Consider the following 13,770-nt stretch of genomic DNA (forward strand, 5'->3'; position numbering starts at 1 on the left):
TTTATATGAGGGCATTCTTAAGAAATTAACATAATAAGTGTAAAAAGTTTTTTTTTTAATAATTATTATATATTTAAGTGAGCCATGTGCATAGGCAACCAAATATACTATGAAATGACAGACAGAAATAGAGTTACGAATATAAAGTGGGGTTATTTGTTAATTTAAAATGTTTAGTTTACATATAGTTACGGATTTGAAGTAGTATAGTTTATTAATTTAGGTTGTTTAAATTACATATAAGTTTATATTCTGATCTGAAAAGCCTAAATGTCAATAAAATTCTCGATAGAAAAGTAAAGAATTTTCTAGAATACAGAATTTAACCTTTGTTTACGGTAGAACTTTCGCGAATATGGTTATGTCTGTGGATCGAAGATATACTTTTTCGAGAACATTCATATATAGAACAATTCGAATATGATTTCTTGCCAGATGGTTCTGGAACATTGAAAAGGTATAAATACTCGGTGATTTGGATTCAAAATGGTTAGTCAGTCAGTAAGCGGTCAGACAGTTAGTATGAAGTCAGTATAAGGCCAGTCAGTCAGTAAGGGAGTCAGGACAGTTACTATGAAGTCAGTATAAGGTCAGACAGTTAGTTATTAAGAAGACATACACAGTTAGTTACAGTTAGTGAAGTCAGTTGTTCAGTAAGTTCAAGACTAGTCAGTCAGAATTAGGAAGAAAGTATAAGGTATGCAATAATCAGTAATTTAGTATTAAAATTTGATAATATTGGAAAGTATAATAAAGAGAATATTATTGAAGATTAAAAATTATGTTATGTATAAATGGTGATTGGATAATGGAAGAAAGTATTAATTGAAAATTCAAATTATATAATATATTTGGTGATTGGATATTGGTATATTAAAAAGAAAAATAAATATAAATGCTATTAAGAAGAAAAATATTTTAAATTGTTGGAAGCTGATAATTGGAAAAAGTAATTTCACAAAAACAAGGATAACCGAGGCTGAGAACGAAGACATTGAGTGGTGATTAAAATCTTTATTTTGGAGAACAGTTTATTTAGGCATTCAGTGACAGAAAGGTACAAAATTTTGTTAATATAATTTAGTTAGTGTCATAACAATTTCAATTTTAAAGATAGTTTGTTTAAATTTTACATTGTCTATATAATTTAATTAGTTTCATAAGAATTTCAATTTAAAGATAGTTTATTTTAAATTTACATTGGCTATGTTAAATATATATGTGTGTTTCATAATAGATATAATAGAGATAATTTAAAAAGTGCTTACAAACTAATCCTTTGAGAACCTATTGCGATAAAAACCCTATATATATATATATATATATATATATATATATATATATATATATATTAAAAAACACTCATTGCTCATTAAAACATCATTCACAAACAATACATCATCACAATATATATATATATATATATATATATATATATATATATATATATATATATATATATATATATATGTAAATACTTTTTTCTTTTTGGGTGTGGTAGTCAATAAAAAATAGAGCTTTGCTAAGGCGTACTATTTATTCTGAATCCAAGCTTTCGGTGGTTTTTTGCCACCTTTATCAAGGTCTACAAAGAAAATTACTATGTTGTAACAAACTGAATGGTGCCAAAAAGGCTGTAAAAAACTATAAAAAACTTACCCGAATGTAAGATTCGTGGCATAAACAACAACGTTAAATAACATGATAAAACTGAGGTTGCAACTAAACTTAAAAATGTTACTGTTAAAAAACACTTTAAAAATTACTAAAAACGTTAAAAGTTAAAAACAAAATGAAGGACGACATGTTGAAACAGTCGTCGTTGCAGGCTTGATTTCAGTCACATTTCACGAGCAGAAAGAGAAAGTGAGTGGATAATTATTGTTTAAATAGTTTGGAGAAAATACAAAAAACAACTTTGAAAATAACGTCTAACAGAATACTGTTAGTGAATTTTTAAAATATAGTTATATATATATAGATATATATATACGTAGGAATTATCAGGTAAAGTGGTCTCTAATAAAAATTTTTGTTTTTACAAACATTACAAAAAATGGCGTACAAATACATTTAAAAACACTTACAGAAATTAAAAGATTTCACAAATAAAAACTGAAATTGAAGTATGTAAAATAATGAATGTCAAGATTAAATTATCTTAAGCATGTTCGTTACAGCAATACGATAAAAAAATTTAAATTACTTCAAATGTAAAAATAAAAATAACAATAAAAGAAACGTTAGAAGAATGATATTTCTTTGATGAATTATTAAGGTTAGTTACCTAATATTAAGGTGAATGTTGGCTATTTTGAATATTTATAAATTTTGTTTAATATATTACAATATATGTTACCTAACTGTCTATTGCCCATTTCAAAGTTTTTTTATTTTTGTTAATGTCACACATCTCAAGAAATAATCAACTTATGTAGTTATCGTTATGTGCCAAAATGTGAGCTGTTATAGTCTAGCATATGACCGGTATGTTCATAGTGCTCAACTACTACGCAAGTATTTTTTCCCAAGCGGCGATCACTTTTATGTTATGTGATGCATCATTTTAGCCATTGTGATGTTTGGCCAATGTAGCTATTTTGACATCCTTGACATAGTATTTCATAAACAACATTAATTTTATATAAAGTTGGTGCTGGGTCTTTGATTTTTGAAAATAGTTGTTTGCTGTTCATGGTATTATATTTAGCTATACTAATATTAGGAACATTGTTGAATATGAATATGACAGAATGAGTAAGACCATTATTAAAGGGGGGTTTTTTATATTTGATTGATTTGTTGTTACATTTATGGACGGGACCGTTATAGAAATTACTGGTGTACATCAGTTTTTTTAATTAGTCTAGGTTATCCGTTGTTACGAAAAATTTTGTATAATTTGTCAGTATTTTTTTAAAGTTGTCATCAACAATGAACATTATCCTATTTTTCATACCTAGTACGGTATTATATTTTTGACGGGTGGTATGATTTGAATATTAAATTATATACCTGCCTGATGCTGTTGGCTTTTGGTACCAATCCAATGTCAAAATATTTTCAGTTGTTCTTATTACCCTTGTGCCTAAAAATGGTATATTAAAATCTGTCTCAGTTTCAATTGTAAACTGAAGATGTTTATTAAATAAATTAAAAATATTTAGTGTGGTATTGATGTAATGCGATGGAACTGCACATATGATGTCATTGACATATTTATATATAAACGATAATTCAAAAGGTAATTGCGTAATCACATTATCCAAGAGATGATCAGTTACAGTAGTTGCAAGGATTGGACTAATCGGGGAACCTATCGGTGTTCCAAAAATTTGAGAATAAAATTTACCATTGACAGTAAAGTAAGTGTTGTTAAAAATGAACCTAGGAATTTGCAGAAAATTGTCTGTTGATAATGTCATGTAGTGTTTTATAAGTTTCCAATTTGTTTTATATAAATTTATATAAGTTTCCATATTTAGTGAGATGTGTGTAGATTGTCACCTCGGTGGAACAATTACGGGTCTAACCACCTTCTGTTGTCTCCGGGTGCTCTGTAGAGGGCTTCGAATATACTGTCGAGAGCTCCCCTACTTAAGTCCATTTTCGGGTTATGGACTTGGAAAATATTTATCTTCGGTGTCTTGCCTTGAAAAAGGCAAGATATTTCTTACATGACAATTTCTTCGTCGAAATAAAACACCAAATTAAGTTGAAACAATTCTCAGCCACAGAGTATGTTAAATAAATGCAGGAAGCAGAGCCCCGAGAGCACTAAGCTCTCGGAGAGCCCGTGAGGGACTGACCTGGCTGACCTGAAAATCGCCAATATTTATATGTGCCGTTCGAGCGATAAATAGGGATTTCCAGGTCAAGAGCAAATGGGAAAATTCGAGGCGGGGCGATGCGCATCGAAATGCGCACTACACCACAGACTATGGCATTCGATGACAAGATAACGACACCACATCTAAAGAAATTTGAAAAAAACATAATCATTTGGTAACTGCATTCCCCTAACAGCATTGACAAAGGTAAATGTGTCATTAGAATTTAAATTACTGTGATATTTAAAGGCATCATGTAATATATCAGCAAGGAATTTAGAAATGTTGTAGGTAGTGGTTTTTAAAGAACTTACCAGAGACCTGAGAGGAATGTCCAGTTTATGGATTTTAGGCAAACAATAAAATTTAGGGAAACATGAGTCATGAATTATCAACTTTTTTGCAACTTGTTCAGTAAGCTGATAATGGTTTTTTAAGGTTTTTATTAAGTCATTATAATTTTTTTCTATTACTGACGTAGGATCTTTGCCCAAAGCCTTAAATATCGATTTGTCATTTAAGAACGTTGAGGTTTTGCCGATAAACCTACTCCCGTTTGTTCATAGATACCGTTGATCCACCTTTGTCATATTGTAAAATGTATATGTCTGAATGTAACTTTAGATATTGTTTTACATATTTAAACATTTTGTTCATTGTTGTGGGGCGTTTAGATTTTAAATTCTGTAAGTAATTAGTTACTACATTTGTTACTTGTGCCCTAAGAATATACTTAGATTCAACTGTCACTTCATCGATAATATTTTCTACATCAAAGAAAAATATATCTAACTTAGAATCTAGGGGTGTACACTCAACCCTGAAGTTTGGACCCAGAGAGCGAATATCAGACACTTCTCTTGGAAAGTCAACGCTGGACAAGTTTTTAAACAATTTGTCATGGTTTAAAAATAAATGGTTGAAAAATAAGTTATTAGTTAGCTGTTTAAATTGTTTTATGTTAGTAAGTTTCACTTTGTCAAAAACATTTAAAAAACTCTTTTTTAACCTTAGTTTATATTCAGTTAATATGTTAGCAGTTAATATGTTATAAATTTAATGTTTTTTTATGGATCATATTAATGAATTTATCTACTTTATTATTTAAAACTTTGTCATTACCTCAGTATAATCTGAACTGTTCTGAACATACTCAGAAATAACACTAGATGCTCTACAATGTAATAAAAAAATTCTTCTGTTGTTCAATTTTGCCATCCTCATGTTTAACTTTAGCATAGCCACCATTCACCTTAATAACTACTAAATTTAATAATTCGTCAAAGAAATATCATTCTTCTAACTTTTCTTTTATTTTGATTTTTATATTTGCATTTGAAGTAATTTTAATTTTTTTTATCGTATTGCTGTAACGAACGTGCTTAAGAAAATTTAATCTTGACATTCAATATTTTACATACTTAAATGTCAGTTTTTATTTGTGAAATCTTTTAATTTCTGTAGTGTTTTTAAATGTAGGTATTTGTACGCCATTTTTTGTAATGTTCAAATTTTTTTACAGTGTACTCCTGATGAAGTTATGTATAGTAGAGTATAGTAGAGAATACGATTGTGAGCATGTGAGACAGGTACGGATGAGCAATAAATAAAGTAGCGTCCGTCATTGGGAAACTATGCTACTGGATCAGAGACCATACTTATTAGTACCAAAGGGATATATCTTACAGAGATAGTTAAGAGTTTCAGCAACTATATAACAAATGTATTTGTATATAAAAAATTTCTCATTTTCTCATTTTGATGAATTTGGATTTTGCTATTTCATGAGAAAGCTCTTAAGCAACCACCACCTAAGCGTTAACCTCCGATGGCGCGCCACGAAACGCTACGTACTTTCTACGCTACTTTACGGAGTTGAAGGATGGACGTTAACAGCAGCAACTATAAAGAAGTTAGCGGCTCTAGCAATGTGGCTGTATCGACACATACTGAGAATACCTTGGACAGACAGAGTGACCAACACAGAGGTATTACGACGAATGGTCAAAGAGGTGGAATTGTTAACAACTGTTAAAAGGAGGAAAGCGTCATACCTGGGCCATGTGTTGCGTAATGATAAGTACAGTCTGCTACAGCTTATCGTGGAAGGCAAGATTGAAGGTAGAAGGGGTTTGGGCAGAAAGAAGAAATCCTGGCTGAGAAACTTGAGAGAATGGTTTCAAATACCAGAAGCTGCGAATATAATACATGCGGCACAAAACAAAGAAACCTATCGTTTGATGGTCGCCAACCTTCGATAGAAATAAACATACAGAGATATAAATTAAGACACACATAAAGAAGAAAGATATAAATAATTTACCTATTTTTTGTTAAAATAATTTTTCTGTTAAAATGAGTTTGATTCATACATTAAAAACAGAGGCTGTAGCAAATTCCAGATATGCAAACATGTCTGTGATAATGGGCACAGAATGCAATAGAAAGATGCACCAATAGTCATAAAATAAACGCACAGCAAAAAGAAGAAAATCAAAGAAACAGCCCTCATCTTACCAAATGAAGAAAACTGTGTAGTAAAGGCATCAATGGAATTAGCAGACTCTGGTTAATAATACTAAAAAAAGAAGTCAGCATTAGGAACATACTAACACCAACCAATTAATAGCACGTCAAAGACCCTTCATTATCTACGGCTAAGTGCATTCGGCAATTTTTAGAATATTTTAGTAACCAACCGTTCATAATAAATATGCACCCACCATTTTTTAAACTTCAATTATTATGAGAACCCTTTCTAATAATTTGTGTAACAATATCATGAAAACACTACGATACACTTACAGCTATATAATACTATAAGCTTTACTTAACTTATTTTAACTCTTAACTCCTTTAGAAATACTAGTCCAGGACCAGATAACATACCTGTGCTTTTTCTACAGAACCTACCACTAGTAGGTCAAGAACTATTATTGCAATTATTGCAATTTTTCAATTTTATATGGATCAATAAGATATTCCCACAAATATGGCACTCGTCAATTATAGTTCCAATATAGAAATCAGGTAAACCTAAATTTGAAGCAGAATCCTATAGACCAATCTCTCTCACGAATGCAATGTACAAGTTGCTAGAAAAGGTCATTGCCAATAGACTCATGTGGCATATTGAACATAAACGTCTTGATTATATTCGAACAAAGTGGATTTAGGAAAAATAGATCCACATTAGATAACTTAATATCATTGGAATCAGAAATTCATGAAACATTTCTTTCCAATTAAGAATGTTTAGCCATATTCTTTGATGTAAAAAAGACTTTTGATACAGTATGGCGCTATGATATTTTAACTACACTTTACAATTGGAATCATTGGATTCAGGCCAGAAAACATTTCTTTGTAAGCCAGAGCTTCTCTGTGGATCACACAGTGTGTCCATATACACATTGTAGACTTTTGTTTCACAAGCGCTTGTAGGCGTTGAAATTTTCCAGACGGTGCATATTTCGACGAAATTTCTCCACTCTATTTTTGCATCGTTTATATAATAATTTAACATAGCAAATAATGCGAGCAATGTTGCTTTAAATTGTATTGGGTTGCAGAAAAGTAATTCTTCTAATAGTAGTAATAGTAATAGTAATTCTTCACTAATGTGCTATCACAAAATCGAACGTAGGCAATAAAATGAGCATCCTTATTGATATATGTTGCCTCATCTAGCTGAATTGAAAACACCTTGTCACGCAACAATTCGACGGGCAACAGTATCTACAGCAAACATATCTACAATTTGAATTGTAGCTGGCAAAATAAGCTCTTCACCAATAGTGTGGGGCTTTTTACATCTGGCTATTTGATAGGAAACTTTATAAGAGGCAAGTAAAGTTTTTTCATTCACAGTCAAAGTTTTTTTTTTAATGATTTTTGCTTTTCATGTGATTTTAATTTTAACTCGAAGAGTTCTCTAGGTTTGTTAATGTAGTCACAATGAAGTGTTTGCAAATGTTTTTTAAGTTTATTAGGTTTCATGCTGTAGATAGCTAAAACTTTTAAGCAAATAATACATAGAGCTATTTCTTCTTCATGTACTTCAGTAAAAGTAAACCCACAATTTAAGTATTCTTGAGAATATTTTCTTGATTTTATTTTTGGAACTACTCTCGCCTGTGCAATTGTTGATGCTTTACTGGTATCTAATGCCCGCTTACGCCCAGTTAAAAATTTATCCATGATTTTGTATAAATTTATATTTACCCACCGCTTGGGATATCTTTATGTAGTACCGTCAACTACAATTATTAAGTAAACTAGAACATACACGTTCACAATAAATTTAACAGGTACATACAGAAGGACTGACTAAACTGACTCGACTAAGATTGAGCACGGTAAGAACTTAGGAGCGAGAAGAGGAGATGCAGGCAGACAGACGATCGAGAATATTCAAAATATTGAAACTTCTTGCGAAGAAAGGCGATCGGTTCCGAATCGGTGTTGCCACATATCAATAAATTTATTTATTCTCGGTAATATGGTAGTTACAATAAGATTTCACTGTACGTTTTTTGTCAAAATACTCAAGGTACAGTATTATTGCATAGATATATTTTTATTGTATGAGAGGGGGCGCGGTGAAAATAATTATGGAAAATTGGGTTGCAAATGGTAAAAGGTTGAGAAACGCTGGAATAATTACATAATTTTTATTACAAACTTCCGTACTAATTGTGATTGTTAAATAGCTTGATTATCAAACAAATATGTATAGGAATAATTAACTTTTTTATATACTTTGTAACTTGATTTGAAGAGTATCGAAAAACAGAACACGTCCGTATATTACGATAGCATTGAATAGATATTAGTATTAAACAATATTATTTATGAGATTAGTATTCCGTTTTATTCTCGAAACTTTAGACTGGACCTGAATATCTAACTCTTTTAAAGCAATTATAATTTGTTCGTTTGATCAATATCAAGTACTCAAGTAATTTTAATGACTTCTTCTTCTGAAGTTGCATGAAAATATCCCAATTAAATTTTAACTAAATACTACTTATAAAAAAAAATGTAATGATCTACACACAACGCTTTTCCTTTAAATTGCATGCCTTAATCTCAACTTTCCATATTCTCAGTAGCGTTTTATATTATTTACTTTTTACAACAATTCACATATCTCATGATAGATTCAATACCTACCTGAAAATATCCATATAGGTGGAGATTTAAAGTTGATTCAAAAATCTATATCTTGTTGCCAATGCATCGTATTATTACATGATTTACTCTTCTCGAAAGTTTGCGACAGACGCCAATATATTTTAAAGATCATATATATTGAAAATTCGGTAGTACAAAACCAGTTCACAGAATTCAATTGTTAGCTGCTGAAATTGGTATTTTTTATTATTTTTTTTTGTAAGTTACGTCATTAATGCATTAAAGTATAAGTATGTTTTACAATTTTGTGAGGTACTAGTGACGTGTTAATTTAGTAATTTCGATGTATTTTATTAAAACCATGCTGAAATAACTTTGGTTACACAAAAATTATTTAAGTTATGTCGAACTTTATAAATAAATTCAAGACATTTCATAATTTTTATTTAAAAACTGTGAGTTATACAAAATCAAAACTTGAAACCGCATCCGACAACTGTATCCAAAAAACCCGCTTTTAAAAAAAAAATAAAACAGTCCTTCTTCAGGCTTATATCAATCATAATGAGATAAATTTCATCTGGATCCCATCCCATATAGGAATAAAAGGCAACGAAACTGCTGACCATAGTGCGAAAGACGCGATAGTGAGTGACGTTTCCGAGATCGTAAACACATCAGTATCAACGGATATAAAAGCTTATATAAAAAAAATCAATCTTAAGTGCGTGGAAAAATAAATGGAATGTGTCGAATTCAAAATTAAAACAAGTGAAACCCAGCATAGAGGCATGGGATGTGTTACCTAAGTCAAGAAGCCAAGAAATAATAGTAACGCGCCTCATACCGACTCGGACATACTAGGTTAACGCATGATTACTTAATTAAAAAGTGCGAACCGCCGCGATGTGAAACGTGTAATACGACACTAACAATAATGCACCTACTATGTGAATGTCCCCTCTACAATCAACAACGAAGCAATAACAAGATACCAGGAACACTTATAGAAGCTCTAGGTGCAGACTGTAACTTTAACAATACTTTGAATTTCTTGAAAGACATTAATAAGTACCACAATATTTAATAAACCAAATTGTATTGAAGTAATTGTACCTAGTGTAATTCACTAATTTTTCGCTAATGGCCATTTGGTCGATGCGATTTTCTAAATTAAAAAAAAAAAAAAAAAAAAACTTGAAACCAAAATTATCCGATAAATTCGAAATGAAAGAGAATTTTAGGACGGAATATTATTCTGTGTTCTTATATTTCAATGCATTATTTACTTTACTTTATCGTGTCCGGACATGTCATTCATTATATTTCGGCCCAGTATCGGGCTACGTCGGTTTCATCTTTGTTGGCGAGCCACAAATCTTCGAGGGTACATCGATGAGGACAGTTTCTGCATGCAAGAAGATGTTCCATATTCTGTATTTCTCCACAGTCATAGTTCACATCATCTCGGTCGATTTTTCCCCATTTTGCCATGTTTGATTTTACTGGGGCGACCCCCGTTCTTATCCGATTCATAGTTTTCCACGTTTTAAAGTCTAGGGACTGGCCGGTCCATTGAACCTGGAGAAGAGGAAAATACTCAGGCGGTTCATCCTGCACTGTTGCAAGGAAGCTTTTCCTACATTTTAGTCGCTTTCGTGGTGTTCGAGCTTTGTATAGGGCATGCCGCTCGTCCGCGATCTGTTTAATTTTCTCTATGTGCTCTGCAACGCCTCTGCGTGTTGAGGGTTCTGCAAAACTCGCTGCTTTATATAGATTTGAGAGTGGCGTTGGTTTCATGCACCCCGTTACTATCCTGCATGTCTCATTTAGCGCAGTATCAACTTGTTTGGTGTGGGCAGATCTGCCCCAAACGGGGCACGCATATTCAGCAGTTGAGAAACACAGTGCCTGTGCCGTTGTTCTTAAAACGCCAGGACGTGCGCCCCATTTACTTCCCGTTAGCTTTTTGAGTATGCTGTTCCTAGTTGTTACTTTCCCTTTTGTTTTTATGCAATGTTGTCTGTAGGTGAGGGACCGGTCCAGAGTTACTCCAAGATATATAGGTTGGTTTGTGTGTTCTAACTATTACCATTATACACAATTTAAAGTTTTCGCTTGGCTTCCTTTACGCGAAGGTGGAAAGCGCAGACTTGGGTTTTAGAGGGATTGGGTCTCTGCAGATGGAATTCTGCAGGTAGTACGCTGTCATTGTTTTCCCTCTTCAATGTGTTCGGTTAGTGCGAGAACTTGACCGGTGCAAGATTTTCCGGGTCTGAATCCTCCTTGTTGTGGGATAAGGTGCTTGTCGACATTTTTTACTATTCTGGCGAGTATGAGTCTCTCGTATAGTTTAAAAAAGTGACACAACAGCGAGATAGGTCTGTAGCTACTGGGGTTTTCTGGGTCCTTTCCTAGTTTTAACAAGGCTATTACTTTAGATTTCCTCCATGATTTTGGAATTTCGCAGGTTTTGAAGCACGTGTTATACAATTGCAAGATCCAGTTTTTTGATCCTTGGCCTAGATGCTTTATTTGTTCAATGCATATATCATCCACATCTGCAGCTTTCCGATTTTTTAACCTGTTCATACCGTCGTGGAGTTCTTTTAGTGTAAAAGGAGTACCTAGGTGGTTTGTCTCCGAATCCAATCTTCTTCTGGTGTTTGGGCTCTTATATCAGTTCGTAGTTCTTTCATTCATAAGGAGTTGAGCAGCGACTTGATTTGCTGTAACCTTGCAAGGTGGTTTATGTTCTTTTGGATCACCGCTAAGTTTTTTTACAAGGTTCCATGCTATTTTGCTACTGGCATTGAAGAACGGAGCATGAGTAGGTGGAATAGATTGATTCTGGACGAGGCTTTGCAATAATTTTGTAGATGAGTTATTCGCTCCTTGGTTTATTATTTCTAATTATAACTTCTTTAAATTCTGTGCTGGTATAAAAAGTTTTGTAAAAATAACGGTCCGGGTAATTTTTGTCTTTTTTGGTCACAACTATATCATTAAAATTAAACTTTTCCCCCTTAGTATTTATATTAAATGGCTGATTAGTATAATCAAATGTCATTTGTTTTAACTCAACAAACTCATTATGACCCATTTCATTGACATTAAACGTAGTTCCTGTTTTCCGGACAGTACTTATTATTGCTGTCTATTGAGCTGGTAGGAAAATGGAACCAGATTTTAATACTCTTTTATTGGATTTTTCAATTATGGAATGACTACTGTCATATTTATGGGTGATACTTTTTATTTTGAAATTAGTAACCGCATACAAAAAAGTGGTTACAACAAATTTATTTTTGTTAAACTGTTTGTTCGGGCTGTTAGGCCGTTGTCTTCTGAGATTAGTTCTCGACGTTTCGCCAACACTAGGGGTTGGCATCTTCTGGAGATTTTACTGCTTCGCTTGTAAGCTCAAACTGGCGCCGAGTTGTAATGCGGAGGCTATATTTATATTTGCTACTCGCCTCCCCTCCACTGGTTTCGGCGTGAGGGGGCGTGTCGTCGTTTGTAGTAGCTTTTCTTTCTTCGTGTTTTGCGGGAAGTGTTTTTGTGGATTTTAATATTGGTATCCATGTTTTGTTGATTTTTAGTCTTTCTTCTATCCGATTAAAATTATTTGGGTTCACTACTACAGTGAGTAGTAGTGAACTAGTGAGTGAACTAGAAGTGACTAGTGAGTGTAGTAGTGTCTGGGGGCTCGGGAGACTGAGACCTCGGAAGCCCTGAAGAAGACATCAGAGAGGATGTCGAAAGCTCGGCAAAATGGATATCGACGCGGTTCAACCCGGAAGACTGGTGAGTTTAATATTAATTTTTATAATAATATTAATCTTAGCTCTAAGTTTAATTGTACTAACCGCGGAAATCTTTCCGAACATATATATATATATATATATATATATATATATATATATATATATATATATATATATATATATATATATTTCACTATATTTCACCTAATTTCGATTGACCTTTTCCTTTCTTTTTTTGTTTTCTGTAGAGCACAAATGTCTATTTCTTTCAGCACTTGGGTTATTTCTTGGTCCCTTAAGTTGAGTGATCTGATATTCCACGTAGTAATTATCATCTGGGTTTTGGATGTTTTTTGCTTGTCCTTATTTCTTGCCGTAGTCGTCTTCATAGTATCAATCCGGTTCCGAGGCTGTAGCGAAAAACGAGATTTATTGGAATTATCACCGACTACTTAACGACAAAAACATGAGTAAAAAAATAAAGACAAAAATTTATAGAGGAGCAATTAGACCAGTAATAGCTTACGGAGCGGGAGTAATGTGTCTTATAAAAAAAAGATAAAGAAAAACTAAAAATAGTTAAAAGAAAAGGTATGAAAAAAATACACGGCCCAATAAAGGCAGAAACAAGGAGAATATAGAAAACTAGTAAACCATGAAATAAGAAATACAACTGAAGGGGAAGACATAGTAAAATTTACTAAAGCATAAACGCTGAAATGGTTTGGACACACACAAAGAAGGAAAGAACACGCACTAATTAGGAAGATAACAAACTGGAAACTAGCAATAAAGAGATCAAAGGAAGACCAAAATTAAGATCAACCACTAGGTTGTAGATATACCAAACATGGAAGTTGCAAAACTGGAGGGAAAAGATTTAGGACTAGAGAGAGTGGAAAAAGAAATATTGAGTGACATATACTCTACAAAGCGTCATCACTCTATATAATATATAATATTTATTCTTAAATTAGTTAAAATAGTTTGTAATTATAAATTATTTTATAGCTGTTCTCAAATAAAATATAAAATAT

General features: G+C 32.4%; 1 protein-coding gene across 2 annotated transcripts in view; it reads right to left on the reverse strand.

The window, feature by feature from the left end:
* Nucleotides 1-13,770, reverse strand: part of LOC140441296 (5-oxoprolinase) — a 401,235-nt gene that overhangs the window by 131,887 nt on the left and 255,578 nt on the right. The gene's annotated exons all lie outside the window — the stretch shown is intronic.

The sequence above is a fragment of the Diabrotica undecimpunctata genome, chromosome 5, assembly GCF_040954645.1.
Source record: "Diabrotica undecimpunctata isolate CICGRU chromosome 5, icDiaUnde3, whole genome shotgun sequence".
Classification (NCBI taxonomy): domain Eukaryota; kingdom Metazoa; phylum Arthropoda; class Insecta; order Coleoptera; family Chrysomelidae; genus Diabrotica; species Diabrotica undecimpunctata.